Source organism: Notamacropus eugenii, chromosome 3, assembly GCF_028372415.1.
Source record: "Notamacropus eugenii isolate mMacEug1 chromosome 3, mMacEug1.pri_v2, whole genome shotgun sequence".
NCBI classification, from domain to species: Eukaryota; Metazoa; Chordata; class Mammalia; order Diprotodontia; family Macropodidae; genus Notamacropus; species Notamacropus eugenii.
The window spans coordinates 11,051,740-11,076,142 of record NC_092874.1 but is presented as its reverse complement, the minus strand read 5'-3'; the positions used below and the strand labels follow the sequence as shown (position 1 = coordinate 11,076,142).

Genomic DNA, 24,403 nt, shown 5'->3' with positions numbered 1-24,403 from the left:
ACTCAAAAGTGATATCTCATCATTACTGCAGAAGAATTAGCGGATATTTTGTTTTGAACTCTACATTTTCAGAGGGATGAAGAGAAATTACATGCCCTTAGTCTCATGCCTGGCACATGACAGGGCCACATTAAATGCTCACTGATTGATGGATTAAAACAAAAACTAAGAAATAAATGGGGGTTAAAGGAGGCACAGAATAAAGGGATCCAAAGGCAAAAATTATTTTGTCTAAAAAAGCAAAGCAACAAGAAATGGACTGAAGTGGGCAGAATAAGGAGAAGCGTTCTACCATAACATCATGAAAAAACTGAACAACTTTCCAAGACTGAAAAACTGATTGACACAATGGCAAACCATGATTCCAGAGGAATGAGAATGGTAAAGAACATTGCCTTCCTCTCAACAGTGAGGGGATGGGCTGAAGACACTCTTTGAGACACACGTTCCTGGACATAGCCAATGGAAGCATTGGTCTGGCTTGATAATGCGCATATTTGTGACAAGGGGCACTTTCTGTCTTGTTGGGGTGTTGAGGGGGGAGCTTGGAAGGGAGAAAGAGTAAATACTTGCTGAATGAAAATGTTAATTTAAAAGAGAAGATAAACTGAGGGACAGATAATTTTGAATAGAACTTCAATCTTCAGTTAAAGATTTTTACACACTCAGAAGTCTATATGAGTGGCATGAATCAGAATCTCTCCTTGAAGGAAGCATATACTCAACCATGGAAGTTCATCCAGCCAGGATGTGGCATGAATCAGCTAAGTACAGTTCATCAGAATGTAAACTTTTGTTCACTTCATACAGATCCACTGCACATACATATTCCCAATTTAGGTCTACCACACCCCAATTCCATTTCTTTCACCAAGTGAGTTTATCTTGACCTAAATAGATTCCTTGATAGAAAGCTCTCCCAACACCCTCTCCTCCTTCTAAGATACATCTGTTTTCCTAATGATAGGCTGAGTTGTGACTCCCCTCAGTGGGAGACCCATGGAGTCCCCCAATATAGATCTCCCTAAGTGGAAAAGACAAAAGAAACTTTCAAGCAAGCCTCTCTCTCACCAGTTATGACCCAACCATGCTTGTCTTGCCAAAGCTCTGCCCCCTCGCTGGGCCACTGGCAGGGGGCCATTGCATGTTCCCTAAATTGGCATGCTTTTTGACAATTGTTGTTTTTAAAGATCTGAGGGCTCAGAGTAGGGTTTGCAGGACACCCTGCTAGTGATTTGGCAAATGGTTTCTACAAATGGTAGAAATTCTTGAAAAGAAATAGACATCTGAAATGAAAACAACTTTTTCTTATAAAAAGTTATTAAAAATAAACAGGTCTTCTCTTTTCAACATAATGGCAAGAGCAGAATATTGTACGCACTGTTGGACCCAGTCACCGTTGGGTTTTGTTTAACTTTTTCTTGGTTACCAAGGGGGAGTTAATTTTGCTGGGAGAGGGGAATGAAAGGCAAATATATCCTGATAGGGAGGTAATATAAAAACATAAGGCAGGAATAGAGCTCCACCCTACCTTCTGTTTTTAAAAGAAATCAGTGATGACGCATTGGGGAAAACACATTTGTGGGAAGACTAGGGAGTCAGAGTCAAAGTCCAGGAGTCAGTGGTCCAGGCTCTAAATTCTGCTTTGGTGACTTAGGACCACTCTGAGCTGGACAGGTCACCGCCCTCCTCTAGGCCTTCAGACTCCTTCCCTGTAAGGGTGGGTAAAGACTGCTAGATGAGTTATTCTTAGCCACCGACCCCCAAGGAGTTTGAGAGATTTCAGGGGGTCCGAACCTTGACTTTTCATGATTTTATTATTTAATTATTGAATTACAATATTCAAATACAAAATAATTTATAATAATAAGTATTAATTATTGAATTATTGAATTACAGATTAGTTTCTATTACCATTTAAATGGTAAAATTGGTTTCCTTTATAATCCTCTGTATTTTTATTTTATGCGTTTAAAAACAAGATTCTGGGAAAAGGTTCCTAAGCGTCCCCAGCAATGTCACATCCTCCACTTGGCTGACGTGCAAAAGATTGGGGTCACAAGACAAAAAGACTAAGAACCCCAGCTCTGAGTAGCCTCTTTCCAGCTGAATAGTTCTTTCCAGCTCTGAATATATGGTTCCAAATCCCTTAAAAATCAAAAGAAAAGGAGCATAAATAATTTTTTAAAAATGTAAAATCAGTTGTGGAAACTGAGACAAAACTAGGAAATGGGCTAGTTATTTCACTGGTAAAGGAAATCTCCCAAAACAAGTTGGCATCTTCTCTGCCCATTGCCTGGGACATGGATGAGTTGAATAACAGGTGTAAGGTCACACAGCCGAGGCTGAACTTGAACCCAAGTGTGCCTGGCCCTGGGGCTAGGTTGTATGAGGCTCTGTGTAAAGGATGATGTCCCAATCTTAAGCAAGAGAGTCCTTGGTAATGTTAATATCCTAGTTACTAGCCAGATTTACTGTGCATCTAGTGCCCCTGCTATTCATATACCTTATACTTCTGAGGGACCTGGGAACCCACTCACTGATGCCAGGACATCGAACTTCAGCTCAGATCTCCACCCATCGCTCCAGATCACATCAGCCTCAGCCACAATGGCTCACCTCCTCCCCCAAGTTCTCCACAAAGACTGGCGCATGCACCCTGGACATCCTGCCCAAAGCCCGAATCCAAGGGACACAACTCAGTCACAGGGCTGAGAAATCCTCCTGGCCCTTTAATTTTACATGAGACCCTCTGAAATGTGCAACCAAAAATAGCACCTTATTTCTGACAGCCCTTACTGTGAGTTCAAATTTAGTTTATCAATTATCCCTCCTGGGCTGTTCACTTACTCTTTGACGGATACGTATTCCAAATTTATACCAACGCTATATTTACTTCTCTGGGCTAACATCCAAACTCCTTAGCCCTCAAGACCCCACATTCTTGTGCTGCATCTATTTTCCTGTTTGTCTTACCTTCTCTTATATGAACCCTTCCTTCTGGCCCCAGCTACACCTTCTCCTTCCTCACTCCCAGAAAAAAAGAAAAATTCATACTTTTGTATCTCATACCATTACATCCATCTAGACTGTCCTTCATTGGTGGTAAAAGCCCTAGGCAAAATCCTACTTCCATAGTGGGTAGTTCTTTATTGAGATGTGGAGTCAGGCACACCTGGGTTCCAACACTCACAATTTCAGAGAACTGGACAAATTTACTGAATTTCTCTTGGCCTCAGTTTCCTTATGTGCAAAATCAGGGAGGTAGGCTATATGGCCTCTAATTTTACTATTCTGTGATTCCATCAAGAAGACCATTCTGACTGCCTCAATCAGCAGAGAGCTTTTCCTGAAGCTTCCCAGAAGAAAGTCTCACACATGTGCCATGATGAGTAGCAATTTTCACAGAATCTCAATCAGAAGGGACCGAAAATGCTGCTAGTTAATCCTGCTATTATCCCAACAAGAATCCTCCCTACAACAGCCCTTGACATCTACTTAAAGACCACCAACCATCCAAGGGGGTCTGATGGCTTTCCAGGAAACACCTTCCATCCCAGGGCGATTCTAATCATTAGGAACATTTTCCTTCTATGGACCTAAATCTGGCTTTTATAGTCATTCTTCCACTCGATACTCTTAACGTAGTGACTCTTGTTATTGAAAATAATACCTTAAAATAATGCTATTTAAAGTCTTAGAGGGTTGGTATCCCCATGCCCTACTCAGTTGGAAACTGTGTGACCATGGGCAAATCACTTTTCCCTATTTGCCTTATTTTCCTCATCTGTAAAATAAGCTGGAGAAGAAAATGGCCAACGATTCCAGTATCTCTACCAAGAAACTCTGAATGGGGTCCCAAAGAGTTGGACATGACTGAGATGAGAAGGCACTGAACACTGACACTGCGCCAATCGTCAACAAGTCTGTTTTACTCTCTCTTGCTCCTTTTGCATTTGCTCCCTCCAGCCCCTCTGTCATGTAGTTTTCTTTTATTATTCAATCATTCGTCCCCTTCTGACTTCATTCCCTTTCCCTAAAAATGGGTTTGTCGGTTTGCCCTCCTCCTTCCTCTGCCTTTTCCTTCCAGCCAGGATTGTCTAAATACGGGACTTGCTTTCATTTTGATCTGGCCATAATAGAGTTCATGATTATTTATTTTATTATTCATTTAATATTATATTATATTGTATTTATCTATTTATTATGTTTATTATTATACATTTTTGTAATTCATTCATTAATCATTTTAGATCGTAGATACAGAAGTAGAAGGAACCTCAAAGATCATCTAGCCTGATCTCTTTTCAGATAAGGAAACGAGGGAGCAGATGACTTATCCAAGGTCATACAATTAGTCAGCATCAGGTAAACAAATAGCACCTGGGTCCTCAGACTGTGGAGCCCCAAAAGTCTTCGACTTTATGTATTACGGCTTAAGCTCCGTGTTCTGTCTTGGGATGAGATTTTCTCTGAGTAAGCGCATCATGTTTGCCTCTGGAACCAGGACTGGTGATTACACTAATGAAGACAGTGGATAGTCAGGCTCTTGAATACTACTTTTAGTAAAATAAAAAAACAAGTAAATGAAATGAGATTTTAAATAGAAGCTAGTTTCATTATACAAGTCATGAATTGAATATGAACATGAAAATATGAACATGAAAATATGAACTCTAACAATTGTGAGGGTGGCTCCTTCTCCCAAAGGAGGAGGAGGGCGGACAGGCCCAAGCGGAATGAATGAGGAATATTCATGAGCACATCTCCTGACTCCAAGGATTTTCCCAAACCCCAGGTTAATCATGATTAGTACATTCAAAGGTACCAAAGGTCTTAGAAACAGCAGCTACTCTTTCAAAATGCCCATTAAAACAATGGTGAGAGCTGCCATTTTCATGATAACATATCACCCTCATCCTCCCAAGGAGAAGGATCACTGAAAAAGAAATGGATCTTATGAAGAAAACGTGAGACAAAATGAAGTCCCCAGTTATGGATTATTCATAACTGATCATAACTGATCAGCTGGTCTAGGCAATTTTGAGAGGACCACACCAGCATCAAGAGGACAGTCAAGGGCTGCAACTTTTCTTCAACTGCCATGTCTATCGGGGTGGTCTGTCCTGGGCATAGTGCTCCTGATTGATGTCGTCTGCAATCTACATACTACAGTCCCTGCTTACAACTCTTCTGGCATTCTATCTAAGACCAAAACGATGACAAACAAAAGGTTTTTTTTTTTTTTTACTTACTGCTTAAATGGTTTGCATAAACTATTCCTGAATGTCACTCTAAGTCCAGGGGAAGAGACCAAGCCCAGGCCTTGGGTTGTCTGAATCCTGCTCTTAGTCACGTCTACTTCACCTCAGAAAAATCTATAAGTGAGGAGGAAGGACAGCCCCATTGCAGTCAGACGAGCCAATGCTAAGCTGCTGGAGCTGCCCCATCCAGAGCAGACCCTCTAAAGGTACGTTTAGGGAATTCTGCAGGTGATTAAGGATGAAGAACAACCAGACAGGGGTGAAGGATGGTTTAACCAACTAACAGAACACTGGTTGTAATTACAAATGAATGGATCCCTTTATAGTTCACTAAGAGGAAAAAAATAATTCATTTTTCTCCTCATCTATACATAAGTTTCTCAGTGACCCTTCATAGAGGAAAAGATTCTCTAGTTTCAGTTTTCTACACACACATCTCCAGTCCACAATCTGATCAGCATGGAGATTGACTCTTAACATGAGAATGAGCATTTATATAAACACACAGAAAGCAGCCCAGCAGTGGGGTACTCTTCCCCTTCCAATGTAGCACCCACATGTAAAGGTCAGGAATTGACTCACCGTCAAAAAAAGCCCTGCTCTTGAGTTATTTTTCCAGTAAATGCAACAGATGTATCTTCAATCTCTCACTCATCCCCCTTTCTTACATTTATGAAGAGCCAGACCCAAAGCCATGGGCCTGAGCAGAGCAAGCTGACCCCCTTGGCAACCAAACTCACGATGCAGACATCAGCAGCTCAGGAGTTCAACCCAACAGCCATGCAACAGCGTTTGTCCAAAGTTATATCGTCTACAGACTCTCATGTCACTTAGGGCTCCCTGCACCACCTCAGATCCTTTGCTCTCCTATAAACTTATAAATAGCAAAAGAGAGAAGAGGACTTTCCAAGATGGTAGGATGACCAATGCATGCATCTACGTGTGCGTAAATACAAACACATGCCCCTATATTTTTGCACAGCATAATAATAAGTCAGATTTCTACATTTTAAATTTGCAATCCTTTTACCATATATGACCTCATTTTCTCCCCACAGCAACTTTGGCAGTTCGGAGCTATTGTTGTTCCATGTGTTACAGATGAGAAAACTGAGGCTCAGTAGTTAAATCTAGAGCAGGGACCCACAGTCAATGAGTGTTCATGGCAAAATTCAGCATCTTCTTGATGCTGAGCCTAGAGACTGGACAGATTTTCTTCTCTCCAACTCTCCTCATTCTTTCCATTCTCTCCAAAATCAGGCAACCAGTCCCCAAAGTATTTGCGGACTCAATTCTTTCTTCCTTTGAGACAGGCCATGTCTACTTTTTCCTGTTATCCCTCCCCAACTTTCTGCTCCTGATGTTTAGTTTCAGCTGCGCAAAGACTCTGGATTGCTAGTAAATCGTGTTAAGAGTGTCCATCTTCAGTTCTCAGACATTTGGAGGTTGTATACTGAGCCTTCCTCTTTGCCCCTATTCAGAGACTGTGGCCTGTTTCATAAGACTGGAATAAAAGAACGAGATGTAAAAAAAGAAAAAAGTCCCAGGGGCAAGATTGCCAAAAATAGACCCCAGCCTTAATATTTAGATTCTGCCACTGTTGTCCTTCATCCAGAAACATCATCATCTCAGAGGGAAAAGAAAAGTCACTTATAAAAATGGACTCATTTAAACAACGATAATTGTGCATTGACACGGCACCACTAGCTATTTTCACAACAAATTTATTTTCCCCCTTTGGGAAGAAAATGTATTCAATTCAGCCATTCTCGTATTAGCAAGAGGCTGTATGGATATGCACACACAGGGAGCTCACAAAGTGACTGGGGTCTGAGTCACTAAGGCCAAAGAGCTCAAGGGACTCTGAGGTTCTCAGGACTAGGGTTTTCCATTCAGGACCCTTTGGGGACAGGCACACTCAAAGGACCTTTATTTCTTGCCCAGAAGGGACAGCACCTCTTAGAAATAGTGGAAATGGTATCCTCCAGTAAGCAGAAAACGTGCAATACATTTTGCTAATTCAAAAGGAAAAATAAACAATTGCTTAAGACTTAAGTAAGGAAATCACCTATGCAGTCACTGATGGCTCCCTACACTGAAAGCTTTGAGTCTTTTATTTGCTTTGCGCAGAGAGGTCACATGGTACATTCAGCGCCAGACTTGGAATCAGGAATAAGGACCTGAGTTCAAATCCTATCTCAGATACTTATTAGCTGTGCAACCCTGGGTAAGTCTCCAATCCTCTCCAAAATGCCAATTCCTCATCTGAAAAACATTCCCATTTTCCAAAATGTGCCCATAGTAAGAGCATCTACATCACAGGTTCTTGTGAGGATCAAATGAGATCTGTTCATCTTAAAGTGATACATACTCCTCAGCTTGATCATCATCACCACATTATTTATTATTATTCATCCCCAGAACTAAACACAAATGTCTTGTACATGGGTGGTATTTAATGAAAGTGATTTTTGAATTAGATCATACATAACCCTCAGGCATACATACTTTTAAGTTCAACCTTTAGAAATAAAAAAGAAATTAAAACGATATGATATTTCCTGCTGAAGACCTGTTGGAATGCAAAGGAGCTTAACAGACCTTACACCCAAGAGAGAGAATGCCATTCCGTCGGTAAAGAATGTCCCTAACCCCTCCCTGGCTCACTCACAGATCCGCTGTCAGGAGGTATGGCCCAGGACAAAGAGGGCAGGATTCTAATCAGGGGGTTCAAATGGCCTCTGGCATCCCTTCCGGCTCTAAATCTAGGATCCTTTGATTGAAACCCAGTACCTCTTATTCCAAATCCAGGACAAGTGACAGAAAGTAGTTTGGCTCAGGAAGATTATTAACAGGAGAAAGGATAAGGCAGGTAGGTCAGAAGTAGATAGTAAGAGACTTTTGATGCCTTAAGGAATTTAGAAACAACCACTCACTAGTGAATAGGAAGCCACTTGAAGGCTTTTGAATAGCATTAACTACAACAGGACATTGGGAGAAATATTTGGACAAGCACATGAAGGAGAAGTTGGAAAAACAGAGACTGGAGGTAAAAAGATCAGCTGGAAAGGTATTACAATAGTATAGGTAAGGACTGATGAAAGGCCATAATGAAGAAGTTTTGTGGGGTCACACAGGAGGTGCCAGATGTGAGAGAGCCTCAAGAGACAAAAACAGGAAGACTTGGTAAATGACAGTCAGGGGTGGGGAGCAGGAGGAAGAGGAAGAAAGAGACAGAAAGACAGAGGAGAGATAGAAAAAGGAACACTGAGGCTCCAAACCTAGGAAGAATGAGGTCCCCCTTTCTCTTCTTCCAAGACCTCTTCAAGTTTCTCCCCACCCCAAGATGTCTCCATTGTCTCCATATCTATCCACAGTAGCCTCCCCCCCCCCCGCCCAGCTCAATGTGGACTTGCTTTGTCTCTCCACGAGTCTGCCATCCATTTGCTTGTCTACCCAAGGGAACCTCCCAGAATCTAGACCGATAAGCAATATGGTGAGTCAAAGCTTAGTGTTTCACCTGCTGGGCAGAATGCCATGCACGTGCATGTGCTGACTTGCAAGGGACGGACCGCATCCCTTCAATCATGACACCTAGGACTATGAAGGGAACACAAATGCTTTCTCCTGTAATTTAACCCACCTAGGACCCTGACTATACTTCCAAAAATCCAACAATAATAACTAATAATAATAGCAGGTAGTTTTTTATAGCACTATAATGCCAGCTAGGCATTTGACATGTTATCTCATTTGATCCTCATAACAACCATCAAAGGTAGATGCTGTTATTATGCCGATTTCACAGATGAGGAGACTGAGAAAGCTTAAGTGACTTACTCTGGCTGACAAAGCTAGTAAGTGACTCAGGATTTCAAATCTCACTGACTCCAAGTCCTGCACTCCAGCCACTGGCCACTCAGCTGCCCCCATAAAATCCTCCCTTACTTCTACTCCTAAGCTCATCTTGCCCCTTCCTCTGGTTCTCTTCAATCCACTGATGTCTTCTCTTTAAAGGCATGGAAATTATGGATTTCCTTGCTGTTCAATCATTTCAGTAACGACCAACTCTTCTTGACCTCATTTGGCATCTTCTTGGCAGAGATATGGGAGTGGTTAGCCGTTTCCTTCACATCTCATTCTACAGATATCTGAGGCAAATGGGATTAAGTGACTTTCTCAGGGTCACACAGCTTATATGTGTCTGAGGTCAGATTTGAACTCAAATGCTCCTGATTCCAGGGCCAGCATTCTACTCACTGAGCCACCCAGCTACCCCCCAAAATTACAGATTAGAATTTATCAAAAACTATATATTCCAAACCTATCATGTGCCAGGCACTTTGCTAGGCACTGGGGATATAATGACAAAGATGAAACCCAGTCCCTGCCCTAGAAGAACTTGAATTCTATATGGGGAGACATTTTGTACACATATAAGCAGGTATGGACAAACCAAATCCATCATTATGGCAGGCAGTAACAGTAGTTCGGGGAGGGAAGGGGGCAAGGCAGGAGAGGACACAAGAAAGGTCCCCAAGAAGGGAAGGCAGGCATTTGAAGACACAGAGCTGAGGAAGGAGTACATTGCTGGAGGAAATTCTGGGAAAGGAAGGAGAAAAAAATAAGGGAAAAGAAAAACTCTCCCTCTGTGTCCTGTGGAGGACGATCAGGGCAGAATGCTACATATACTTTTCAATGTAGTCACTCTATAGGGTGATTTTAGTTAATTGTTTTCCTTGATTTTAAGATTGTAGATTTAAGGGTATAAAGGACATGGGTATCCAACCTAATCTCCTCATTTTACAGAAGAGGAAGTTGAGGTTCAGTGACATTTAATGTCTTGCCCAGAGGTGCCCTTGAACCCACACCTCTCTCTGCCCTGACTCTTTCCACCACTTCCAGTCATTGCTTCTCAATGACATTCAATGTGTCCCCCTCATTAGCTCTGAGTTTCCGTAAACTACTAAAAAGAACAACATGAATGCAAATTAACCTGGGGGGTTCCCCCCAATTTCTGGTCCTGGTCACCTCCACTCACATCACTTAGACCCATTCTTCCTCTTTCAGCATCCCAAGAGCCAGCCCGGATAGAGGCCCCCAAAATGCTTTTGGGAATGATATGTGCTTCTGGGCAGGGTTGTTTGATCCCAAAGATGGAAATGTGATTTTTCTCCTCAGGGAAAAAAAAAAATCCTTCCATGCTCCCATCTCCTCTCTGTTATTTTATTATCTTAATGCAAAACTATAAAGACACTAATGTAAGTGGCCTCAGCCTGCCTGCTCACCATTTTCCTCTCAAGGAAGAAATGCTCAGAAATCTGCAAACCCAACCTTCTGTTCCACCCCTTCCTCAGAAAATTGAAGCATTTAAAACCAAAGGTCAAACTGCTATGTCTCATTTTTAAAAATCTGAATTAAGGACAGAGTTGTAATCCATCCAGATTTGTCTGTGTCTTATTTCACATTTGAGACTAGAAGCCCCTGGAGAGCAGGAGGACTTGGGTCAATGTACCTGAATCCTTCAACAGTACCTGATACACAGTCAGTGTTTAAGATCAGAGACTGTAAGTTGCAAGCAATATTAGAGATCTTTGAATCCAATCCCCTAATTTCATAACAGAAAATAAAAATAGCCCCCACCTCCCAGGGTGGTTGTGAGAAGCAACTGAGATAATATATGTAAGGCACTTAGCATATGCCTAGCACATAGTAGGTGCTATATAAAGGTGAGTTATCATTATAAGAAACCAAGGCCCTGGTGGCCAAGAACTGGAAATCAAAGGGACACCCATCAGTTGGGAAATGGCTGAACAAGTTGTGGTATGTGAATGTAATGGAATATTATTGTGCTATAAGAAATGACGAACAGGAGGACTTCAGAAAAACTTGGAAAGACTTACATGAACTGATGCTGAGTGAAAGGAGCAGAACCAGGAGAACATTATACACAGTAACAACTACAGTGTGTGAGGATTGTTTCTTATAGACTTATCCCTTCACAGCAACGCAAGGACCTAAAACATTTCCTCTTGATGCAAAATGCCATCCACATTCAGAGAAAGAACTGCAGAATCAGAACACAGAATGAAGCAGACTATTTTCTCTTGTGTTATGTCTTGTTTTGGTTTTTCTCATGGTTTCTCCCACTTGTTTTAATCCTTCTGTGCAACATGACTAATGTGAAAATGTGTTTAATAAAATCATATGTGTAGAACCCATATAAGATTTAAAATTTATGGAAGTGGATGCTGAAAACAAATAAGTTAAAAAAAAATAAGAAACTGAGGCCCAGGCCATGAGTGGCAGAGCCTCCATTTGAACCCTGAATCTCTGACTTCAAATCTAGTGCTCCTTTCTGTGTACGTGGGTCTGCTGAAGGAATGAATGACTAGTAGATTTTTTACCACATGAACACCAAGGGGAACATTTTGTTTCCTACAAAACCCTCTGGTAGGGTAAAAGAGTCCTTCCAACAAGACAATTGTTAAAGATGACCCCCGCAGGCAGCATCCAGCCACCTGCTTCTCCACAGAGAGACACATATCAGTGAAGATTTCAGTAGCATCCACTCAGACCCTTGTTGGGTTCATATCACGGGACCAGAAGTCACAGACTTAGAGGTGGAAGAAGCCTCCCAAACACCTTATTTTACAAATGGAAATCAGTGGCAGAGAGAAGTCTAGTGACTTGTCCAAGACCATTCAACTAGCAAGGGTCTGAAAAGGAAATTGATGGAGCTCTTTCTGACTCCGACCCAGGGTTCTCTCTAGATACCACAAGACTTTTCACCATCACTCCCCAATGGCCAGTGTGCTATCCTTAAAAGGGACATTTCTTTCCTGCAAACAGGTTCCAATAAGACCACACAATTCAATTATCCTAAGCCCCCTAATCTGTGAACCCCCTGGGAATCATGGAGAAACCAACAGCAGGTTGTCTAGGAGGGAAATGAAAGAAAAAAAGATGTATCAGAAAGGAAATTCACCAACACCAGAATGAATTTTGCATCTCAGCTTCATTTTTTCAGGGACATCTGAATGGAAGGTCCTTCTTGGGTGTCTCTGACAAGGCCGTGTGAGAAGGGTCAGTAGCAATGGAGTCCTATTTATGAGCCCTGTTAACACCAAATAGAGAGCTTAGAAATGTCTGTCTCTAAAAATAGAGCCTGGATGTCCCTTGCTGTCATCACCAAGCAGGAGCGGGTGGACTGCTCTGGGCAGGGAGAGAGAGCCGGCTGCCTTCTCCCTTCTTCAAGCCCAGGCCTCCCTCCCGAGGAAGGTAGCAGAGATCGACCCAATCCTGTATCTTGATCACTCCCAACAATATCACTGCCCCTCCAACAGGCAGCTATCACATGGCCTGTGTTTGGCAGCAGGAAGGAATCTGTGGTTTTACTTGAATGCTGCTCGTCTTTATTTAAACTACTAGAAATAACCCAAAAATGACAGAATGCTCCTTCTATAAATACTCCTCTCAGCGTAGAGTTATATTAGGAGACACCTCAGATGGCATGATAACGCCTAGCCAGCTAATCTTAGACCTGCAATGCCATAAGATAGAAATAGTGAGGCTAAGAATAACTGACCCAAAGGAGCCCGCCTGCTGAAGGACCCACAGACATGCCGGCCAGAAGTCGGAATGCATCAGCCCGCTCCCCAAGGCTCCTGCCCCCACCTCCAGCCACTCTCCCCAAATGGCAGCAGGGGCTGGTGGACAGCAATGCAGTATTTGTAAGGGCCTGGCCCACACCTCCCACAGGGAGCATGCCTGCCTAGGACACTGGCGGATAAGGAAGTCAAACCACCATGGAGAGAGCACTGTTTCCTCTGCAAACCTCAGATGGAAGGAAGAAAGTGCCCACAAAGAGAAGAGAGAGCTTCTTAAAGCTTTCCCTCCAGACTGAAATTCATCTTTCAAGGCCATCCATGAATGCCTTCAGAATCCATGACTGCCTCAGGATCAGAGTTCATGTCCCTCGTCCAGACCTAAATAGTGGCCAGTATCAGGAGAAGGAACCCAGGAGTGGTTGTGACCTAGTGACCAGCCCTCAGGCAATGAGTCTTATCAGATGGAAGCATCCTGGTCAGAGAAAGGCCACAGCAGGGAGGGTCTCGGACACTGGGGCCTGGAGTCAGTACTTGCCCCCATGTTACTGGCTATGTGAGTCCTTACAAGTTTCCGGCCTTCCCATCAGCTATGTGGGAATAAACACATGTAGTCCATAGGACCACTCTGAGGTTCAAATGCCAATTTTCTGAGTCTATTTTTCTTACACAAGACAGAAGGGCCTAATGGCTATGCCACCAGCTTCAGAGTGAGGAAGCCGTGAGCACCATGTCTTCCCTTGGACATATGCTGGTTGCATGACCCTGGCTGTGTTGCTCCATCTCTCAGGAGCCTTGGGCAGCTCTCCTAAGACCAGAAGTTAAAGAGCAGGTGCAAGCCTGCATTACTGGAAGGACTTTTCTCATCTGGAAGTTCCTGATCCAGTTCCTCTTCCCATGTATCCCCACTATTCTTATAGATTTATCCACCATTATTAGGGCCAGACACATAGTCTGTTACCAAAGCTATATCCAAATGCTTGCCAGCTTGGGGGCCATGCTCTTCCTTGGCCTACCTTTTAGACATCCATGCTTCACTAAGAAATAGAAATGGGACAGACAGTGGGAAAAGCCCACTCCTTTTTCCCCTCAGGAGGCCAGAATGGAAGGCTTTCCCAAGATTCTGAGTCATCCTTCAATCTGATTCAATCCAACAAGCATCTATAAAGAGCCTACTAGGCACAGAAGGCATCCAAGGCACTGAGGAGAAGATTAGTCCCAGTTACCCTCTTCTCTTCAGCCAAGGGGGTAGAAAGAGCACATGGATAGATAAGGAAGTGCACATGTGATCACTTGGAAGAGAGAGAGGGCATCGCCACCTAAGGGAACCAAGAGAGGTTTCCCAGGATAGATAGTATAAACACTGAGCCTTAAAGGAAGCTCAGGATGTTTCAAACAGGGGTGAGGAAGTGCACCAGTCCCTTCTTCAGTGAGATAGCTGTCCTTAACATGTGGGTTACCTCTCCCCACTGCTGATGCATTACTTCAGGGACTACCCTCCAGTGACCAAGTATATACCTTGTATGGACCTAGGTATCAGCTCTTTGAAAACATGGTCTGCCTTTCTGATATACCTCCAGTTGCATAGTGCAGTGCCTGGCTCATAGCTGACTGACTATTGGTGAATTTTTGTCCATTCATTCAATTCCATGGCTCCTGGGCACATGCTAAGCCAACCATCCAGCAAAGAGAGTGGGTTCCTCCCTAAGACAGTGATACTTACCCTTGTGTGTATCATAGGTAACTTTCACCATCTGGTGAAACCTATGGACCCCTTTTGTGGTGGAAGCACTATCCCTACCTCTCCCCCCATAAAGGTTAGGCTACTTCTTCTTGAAAAGATATTAAGACTTTCCTCAAGACTTGGTTGGCGCTGGGGATCAAGGGCCCTCAGACTGATGACATGGATTCTCATCACTGGGGTCCAATCCAGCCAATAGGAGCTGAAGAACTCTCAGAAGCCTGGCTGTTCTTGACTCTCCATGAGAACTTTGCTCTGATGTATCAGTGCCTAGCCTTGTTCAATTTCCTATAGCAAACTGTTGAATGGCCTCTAAATATCTCATTGTTCCCCTGGTATTGAACCTAAAGTACCAGAGGAAGGGCCTGAGTCATGACTAGCCCAGAACATCTTGGAATCACATTTTTAAATGCAGAAAATAAACAACAGAGCACTGCAAAGAAACAAATGTTACTGAAATACAGTTATCACGTTTTAAAGCTCAAAGCAGGTTAAGAATATTCACATGGCACCCAGCGCTAAATCCATCCAAATTAAGAAGTGAAAATGTTTATCTGTTCTCTTTTTTGTTTTGTTTCTTTTTTCTCACGGTTCATGTCATTTTGGTTCTAATTTTCCTTTGCAACGTGACTAATGTGAAAATATGCTTAATGTGAATGTATATGAGAGCCTATCCTGGATTGCATGCTGTCGTGGGGAGGGGGAGAAAATTTGGAACTCAAAAGTTTGTGGAAATGAATGTTGAAAACTAAAAATCAATAAATAAATTTTAAAAAAAAGGAGTGAAAATATCAAACCAATCAACCAAACAATTTCAATCAAAATTAAAAAGTCAGCAGATAATCTCATACTATCACTTGGGGGAAAATCTTACAGGGAAAAAAAAGACTCTCTCCTGTGCTAAATTTCACGAGGGAATTCACAAACCACTCCCAACAAATATTTCTTTGTGGATGTTCAGACCTTACATGTCAGCAAAATATGTAAAACTCATTTTGTGAATGTCAGCCACACCCCCTTCAAAAAAGCACAACAACTCCATCAAGGAACATAGTGTCTAGGGTGGTGCAAAGTACAGAGCAAGAGCTCTGGGATCAGGAGGACCTGAGTTCAAATCCTCTGACACTTACTAGCTGTGTGACGCTAGGTAAGTCACTTAACCCTAAATGCCTCAAAAAAAAAAATAAAAATAAAAGAATATAGTATCCATCTTCTTCCAGAGGTGTGCAGGTTGATCATGTCTTTATTCTACAATCAGAAGGATATTTTAATGAAGTTACTGTAGCTTCTTCCATCGCAGGAAGGTGTGCAACTCCCTCCAACTTAATTCTCCATCAGTGGTAAGGGCCAGAGAACAAGTATTGTCTGGAATGTCTATCTGCACCTTAAACTTACCATGGCTAAGAAACATGAGGAAGTTTGTGTTCATAAATTTCACTTCTCTGTATTTTTACCCTAACGTTTATATTGTTCTACAAACGAGGAGGGTCTGGGACACTCAATGAATCAACAAGAATGTGTCAAGTACTTACTCTGTGCCAGGAAAAGCAAGAACGGTGAGGAGAGCACATCTAAAGAAATATGTACACAGCAAAGACAGAAAAGGAGACTGAAGGGAACCTTAGAAGGGAAGGGAAGACTAGGAAAGGCCTCCAGAAGGAAGTGACGTTTAAAGTGGGCCTGAAAGGAAGCCAGTGCCAACCGAGACTAGAATTCACCTCCAAAAATAATGGGGAGAAGGAGGAGAACAAAGCACTCAGCCAGGCTAGAGATGATCAGTTAAAAACCTAATAATTTATTCAATTACAAAAGCAGTTATTTTTTCCTCCTGTGCAATAGGACGTCAACTCTAAGAGAATTATTGTCCAGTCATTTCAGTCATGGCCAGCTCTTCATGACCCCATCTGGGGTTTTCTTGGCAAAGATACTGGTGTGGTTTGCCTTTTCCTTCTCCAGATCATTTTACAGATGAGGAAACTGAGGTAGACAGGGTTCTTGCTCAACGTCCCTTAGCTGATAAGTATCTGAAGCCAGATTTGAACTCAGAAAGATGAGTCTCCCTGACTCCCATCTGACTCTATAGCCACTGCAGTGCCACCTAGCTGCCCTGTAAGAGCTGCAAGAGAGCAATTTGTCCCAGGACCGTTTCTACCTGAAAACCACAGAAAAAGATGGAAACAGCATTATAGTAGTAACCTTTACAGTAGCAGCAGGAATGTCTAGCTCTTTAATTTTACAAAACACATTTCCTAAATTATCTTATTTGACCAAGATGCCAACCAAGATGTGAGGTAAGTCTGATTACTATCCTCATTCTACGGAGAGTGACTGAGGAGGGTCAGTCAACCCCACAGCATTTATTAAGCACTCATTATGTGCCACTCACTGTGCTGATCACTGAGAATACAAATACTAGTAAAAAGAAAGCCAGGGCCTGTCCTCAGGAAGCTTACTTGCAATTGGGTAAGACAACATATAAAAGGTAGCTTGAGATGGTGGGGGAGGAGACAGTCCTTATGTGGGGCATGGGCGAAAAATGAGTTCTAAGAGGCAGAAGGGGAAGCCAGAGAGGAACAAAGGCGTATCTGGCTGACCTGAGCATTTTTCTCAAAATGGCGATTCCAAGGAGCATTGACCAATCAGAAGAAGAGGCTGAAGGGGTAGAGGGATCCTCCAGGCTGAGAAGATCACAGAGATGGATTAAAGCTCTAAGGTAAGAAGTCTGCAATGGCAAGGGGAAGAAAGAAGGTCAAGGAATCAAAAGCAGAGCCCAGGGAGGAATGAAAGAAAGTGGAGCAGACAGGATCTGAACTCTGGGTCCTACCCCCTAGACTCTCCCAGCCCCACACTCTGCACAGCACCATGGCCAATTCCAATGATTGTAGAATGTCTGCACTAGGCCCCCAGACTTCTTCTGTAGGGAGACTGACTAGTGACCTGGAAAATAAAGTTGGGCCAGCCCCTTCACTCTATCTCCTTCACAAAATCTCTCCTGAGACCACCAGACACTCCAAATCACAAACACCTGGCTGCCTGGGACTGCTTAATTCGAGCACAGCAGGAGCAAGAAGCTTTCAATCTCAGAATTCGAAAACAGCCTTAATTAAATTCTCATATTCAGGGGTCAACGTGGGAAACCTCATCATACCACAAACACTTTTAATACACCAACATTTACCTGAAATCAATTAACATCTCACTGATGCTTCTAGAACTGAAATAAAGTTAGGAATAAAATATAGTTTCTACTTTCAGTAGTGGGGCTTAAGAGGAAAGTAGGTGGGAAGGGGTAGAATTTCTGGGCATTTCCCACCTCATTGGCATGCAAAAATATTTCACCCTAAGAAAATGGCTGACTGGCTTCAGAGCTTGAGTAAATTCCCTCTTTAAAGGTTTTTGTGGTTTTTGTTCAAGACCCAGCCAGCATTGGACAATAATAATTACACAACTCTCGAGACTTTTGGACAACTCAACATTGCCGTTCTGAAAGGAACATTCAAGTCAAAAAAGAACAAGTCAGGGTGCACTTATTAAATGCCTACTGTGTGCCAAGCATTGTGCTAAACCCTGGGGAGACAGAGAAGTGCACAGACAGCTCCTGCCTCATGGAGCACAGTCTAACAGGGGAGACAGCACACACATGTAGAACTGCTTTATTGGAATATAAAGTCATTCTAGATCAGAGATGGGCAGTCAATTAATCAACTAAAAAGTATTTATTAATTGTTTACTATATGCCAACTACTGTGCTAAGTGACAAGAATAAAAAATTGCAAAAACAGTCCCTGCTCTAAGGAAAATGAAAGTCTAATTGTCTCCCCCATAATTCAACAGATACAAAACATAAACAGAATAGACGGAAAGTAATTCTGGGAGGATGGGGTAGGGGTGGGATCAAAAAACCGAGAAAGGCTCTGGAAGAAGATGGGATTGGAGTTGAGTCTTGAAGAAAGCATTTTTATTCTCAACATCAGGGTGTATTAATATTCATTGACTATAGAAGCTGTAGTAACCTCTCCTCCAAAAGTAAAAAAATAATAATATTAATAATATTCCATTATCAACCCTTTCCTGCCTCAACACCTCAGTACAACACAGGCCATTTGGCAACAGAAAAACATTTTTAAATGTCATTGAATTCTAGGCCACCTGATTTAATAGAAGATTGCTCCAGAGAAGACAGAGCCCACTGGACTTGCCTCAGATGATTACGAGTCACATGGTTACAGACAAATAACTGAACACCATTGACACTCAGTTTCTTTATCTGTAGAATGGGCAAAATAATAACACCTACCTCACAGGGTTGTTCAAGGGATCAAATGAAAATGTTGGCGATTGGCCCAGAGGAGGTATTTAACAGATGCTTGTCAAACTGAAAAATGTGCGTAAGGTGTTGTGCAAACTCTAAAGGTGCTCTGAAAACAGTCATCATCATCGTCGTCGTCATCATAAATCAGAAGTTACCTACTACTCATCCTCCCTTCCATCTACAGACCTGAAAGTGATCTCTTCCTCCTTCTCCTCCTCCTCCTACCCCTCCCATTTTCCCTGTTCCCCTCCTCCTCTTCTCTCTCTGTCCACGTGGGAAGTCATACCCTTTCCATGTGGGTGCTCTGTCTAAAAGACACTAAGGATCACTTATGCTTCACAAGGTAACTTGGGTTTTGGGAACTAGATTTTGTCTTCCCTGCTTATTTAATCTCTTATTTTTATAAAAATCTGGGACTCTTTTGTCTCATGTAGTTTTCATTTATAACTCCTTGAAATATATCTCTGAAAAATCAGTCTTTGATTAAGCCCATGGGATTCAAATGGAGCCCCTCCACTATGCCTTTAAACTCAAATCACCCTGGCTCTCCCAGACAGACCAAGAATAGGCCGTAGCCCAGGCCTCACTTGTGCACTGTTTGGGTTTGGATGGTTCAGAATGAGTATAATTAGCAATTGTTTCTGTTCTGGCCAGAAACTCTAAGGGTCTTCCTCTCCCAGACTGATTGCTTTTGGGAAGAAGGCAATCTAGGCCATCTTTTGCCTCAGTTCTTACCTAATCACTGAATGGGATTTGCCTCAGGCAAACTGAAACCTGGGAAAGGCCTTAGCTTAAAAAAGCCAAGGTCTCCCACTATATCCTGGGCCATCTCCAGTCATCCTAATGTTTGTCTTGGCACTGGGCCCAGATGGCTCCAGAGGAGAGAGTGAGGCTGGTGACTTTGCACAGCCCTGCCTCACTTAAATCCAATTCACTTGGACATCACCCTCTTGATGTCATTGGTCCTCTTGGAGAAGGAGCTGCCTTCTTACTGCAAGGGCTCCTAGAAGACAGAGACTTTCCATTGGTCTTTATGGCCCTATCACCTGGCATAATACCATGCACACAATAGGCATTTAATAAATGCTTACTGATTTGAATTAAGTTGAGTTTCTGGGATTTGGGTAAGGAATGCTTCTGGTACTTTCAAAGGCCCTGCACCCATCTTATAATCCAGCCCCAACCTCAGGGCAACTACTTCAACCTGTCATTAACTAGCTGGGATCCCTTGGACAAGTCAGAACTTCTCTAAGTCTCACTTTGCTAAAAGTGAGAGCATGGGCTGGACCTTCTCTGAGGAAGACTGACTCTAATACACTGGCTGGGGGCCTCTCAAGGTTTGACACAGCAAAGTCAAGTCTCCCTCTAGGTCTGTCCTAGGTTAAAGAGCAGGATATGAACAGAACAGAAGAAAACAGTCCACTGAGGCAGAACTGTCCTCTAACCTCAGGCAATTCAACTGTGGACAGAACATTCTGAGAAGAAACAGATATTGTACATGTATATGTGTATATGTATGTGCATATATATGTGTATATACACACATGTATACACTGATACATACACATATATATGTGTGTGTAGATATATATATACATATATACAGATAGATAACACTCAAGTATTCATAGCACTGGTAGAGAAGGTCTATTTCCCTAAACCTATAATAATTATAACAACATATGACAGGATGAAAGAGTCAGAAAGGAGTTCAGAAATCACCTGGGTTCCTTCACTCTTTTTTGTGAGTCATGGTCTTGGGAAGTCTGATGAAAACCACGAGCCCCTTCTCAGAATCATGTTTTTAAATGACAAAATACTGAGGGAGACAAATGAAAACAAACGTATTGAAATATAGTAATCAAAATAGTTTTTGAAAAGCAAATTCAGAGACACCAGGTGGAGAAGCCTGGATCTAATCCGGTTCACACCTCTGAGACCTTCACCCACCCAAAAGAGCAAAGGCACCTTCCCTTCCATGGGGATCCATTCCACTCCCAGGGAGCTGGAATTTCCAAATTGTTTTTCCTCTTGAAATCAAGGCTATACCTCCCTCTTTAGAATCACTATATCAACAAGCATTCATTAAGCACCTACTATGTGCTGGGCATAAGGAAATGAAAAGTGAACCAATCCCTTCTCTCAAAAAAGGAGCCAAGAACTTCCCCTCCGTGCCTGCCAGTGTTGGGACCAAGCACAGCCAGTGAGCAGGCAGAGCCAGCGAGCAGGGGGAGCCAGAGCCAGTGAGCAAGAGGAGCCAATGAATAGGAAGAGTCACTGAGCAGGCAGAGCCAGATTATGGCTTTGTCAAGTGACAGGTGAAAAGAATCACCAAGAGCCCTTTCAAGTTTGTTCTCCAGGCTAACCCTTCCCAGTTCCCTCAATCCATCCTCAGATGCCTCGACCTCAAGACTCTTCCCCATATCAGATGCCCTCCTGGGGACACTCTCTAGTATCCCCTTCTTAACAGGCACAGAAATTCTCAAAGATTGTATAATGTGTCAGAGAGCTACAGTCTGGTGACACACATTGCTGCCTCCCCCACGGTCCTCAGGAGATGCGTTCAGTAAAAGCCAAGCAAGCAGGTACATGTTGAGGGGCTTCTGGGCCAGGCAGACACTGCATAAGCATGCTGGGAATTTAGGAGAGAATCATTTTAATGGGGGTTCTATTTAATACAAGGAAAATTCCATCTATTTTAAATGATGCATTATATCTTCATGTAAATGAAGTAACTCATCTTCTTTCCCATTTTTGATTTATTTAAATAACTGATACTCCTTTTTTTAATGTCATTGTTACTTCCCAGGGACCCATACCAGATACTCCAAGATCCATTTCTTACAACTAAGTGCAGCTCAGCAAATAAAACGAAACAACAACCATGTATACCTCTTTCTGCACCCAAAGTCCACCACCACCTCTCAACGTCTCCCACCTCTCTAGTGAGCTAATGCCCACTTTCCAAACAAAATGTCTGTGGAAAATATAGCCTATTTTTCTAGCCTCGCACAGAAGTGAGCAGTGTTTCAGAGAAAAGAAGAGATGCTGTTCCAACCTTGAACGGCACCTCCTCAGAAAACACCTTTTCTAAGTCCTTTTATGCTCTGAAGGCTGGTCTATTTTGGTCTTCTGAGGGGATTTAACTTCACTCTCCTTTTTAGCTCCCACCTGACCAACCCCAATTGTGCCTGGGCCACCTGTGTGACCACAAGAAGGTAAAATGCCCTCTTTCTGTCACAGCCTTTTCATAATTAGACCTCTGCTGGCTGACTATCAAACCTGCCCATTGAAGATTTCACTTAAAAGGAGAGATAGCTGGAAAGGGGTGGAGGGGAGGGAAAAGCACAACAATAGTTAAGGGGAAGAGAGAGGACACTTAGCGACATGAGAGGCGCAGTACACGGCAGGCCCACAGTTCCACAATCACTCTGCTTTTCAAGGAGATATCAATGCCAACTAAAATGGGCATGCTTCAATGACAAAATATGAGGACAAGAAAGGGCAGGAAAAGTTGTAGAATGTAAAGTAACTATAATAAAAGGTATGAACTGCATACTGTTGGCTCCTCTCTCCAGTGAATTAAAAACACATCATATAAATATGAGTCTTCTTTGATATATCATTTTTTTTTGCACATTTGAGAGCTCCTCCATTTTTGTGTCTTGTGCCTAGCACTCAACCTTGCACACAGTGGGTTCTTAATAAAGAATTGCTAAGTTGACTTGCACAAATGTTTTGTCTGGATGGTCGTGTTCTCTGGAATGCTTCCAATAGAAAGCCAAGAAGCAGAGAGCATTTCATTCTATCTATGACTCAGAGACCTACTGGCCAACTGATGAAGAAACTGACTTGCCAAGAGAACTATTGGTGCTCCTTTCCTTCTCCATTGGTAATTGTCAACTGACACGGAAAATGGTTCCTTGAGTTTCAGTTTCTTTCATGGATTGCAAAATTATGATAAAAGAAATGCATGTTTGAGAAGGAAAATTGTAAGCTCTAGGCAGGCAGCCTGTGTGCTCCTCCGTGGCCTTGAACGGCCAGTCCTCACAACAGCCCAGTACTGGAGAAAGTCCCCCAGCATGTTTCACAGTTGAAATAAAGGATTTCAGAAAACAGGCTTCTAGATTGAGTCAATAGTAGAAAAGCTGCAACTTTTTAGCCACTCAGGGAAATACATGAACCATTACTGCATTTGAAATTCATGAAACCCAGAAGCTTCTGTCAAATGTTCACATGACCATGATCTGTGCTGCAAAATTCCAGTATGTCAGAATTGGGAGTAATTGTTTAAAATTATTAAAAATTTTAAAATATTTTTACAAAGCTCCCCCCCATGCATAGAGAAAATCTGAAACACATAAGTTCTCAGAATGTTCCTCCACTTTGTAGTGGAAGCCAGCCTGTGTGCAGGACAGCAGTTCTGTACCCAATCTTCTAAGACTTCTCTTTCTGTGATGATCATAGAGTGTGATTACATTGATAGACAGTAGTGCCTGCATAGCAGAAAGGCATGTGGAACTGACAACAACCTTTCAATTTGGGGTGTACTCATGACTTGAGTTTGGCTTAAGTTTCGGTTTTCCACGGTTCATTTCCCATACCTCTGCAGCCCCCAAAGACTCTTCTTGGTCCCCCATCTCCCCTTTGGGGTACCTACACTGTTCAAAAGGATGTGAAGAACATATTGTTTCGTTCAGCTCCTTTGAGGCGGAAAATGCCCTCTGCCAGAGCATCCCATAGCACAGGGTGTGAGAGTCCCTGATATTTACCTAGGAGGTGCCCATTCCCCAGACATCAGGAGCTGAGGCTCTTCGAGGCTGCTCCTTCAAGTTCCTTGAGGAGCCATATGGCTGCTCCACTAAGGCACTGGGATGTTGCTGAAATCACACCTATTGAGCATCCTCCCAACAAACCCTTCTTTGCTCCTTCGATGAGACTCTTGTGGGGTCATATCCTGCACCCCTGAACTTGAAACCAAGTAGCCATAAGGCTTGTCATACAGACTAAAACATCAGTGTAGAGGAAAGACAACACAGGCTTTGGAATCAAGGCATCTGGATCCTGATCCCAACGCCTTGAACAAAACAAGTTTGAGACACTTCAGGAAGACATCCTGCCTTAGACACTTAGTAGCTATGAGATTATATGTTAATTAACTTCTCTGAACCAATTCCTCACTGAAAAATGGGAATGTCATTTATGCTACTTTGTATCAGAGGACCATCCTGAGAAAACTCACTTTGTAACCAAAATATTGGCTAGAAATGTGAGCTAACATCACCAAGGCTGTGAAATGCTGAGTCTTGGTATTTTGCCATCACCTCTTACACTTACCTATCTGGGTAATCCAAGGAAAGCCAAATGATTGAAGTCTCAGAGAGTTCTAGGTCTCTAAGTTACTAAAGGTTTGAAACCTACTCCAGAGAAGGGAGTCCCAATACTGAGAAAACCACAGGTCCTTGACCAAAGGAGACAT

At 42.7% G+C, this 24,403-nt stretch overlaps 1 protein-coding gene across 21 annotated transcripts in view; it reads right to left on the bottom strand.

Moving 5' to 3' along the window:
* The window catches only part of HDAC9 (histone deacetylase 9), an 885,788-nt gene that overhangs the window by 501,685 nt on the left and 359,700 nt on the right, over window positions 1–24,403 (bottom strand). The gene's annotated exons all lie outside the window — the stretch shown is intronic.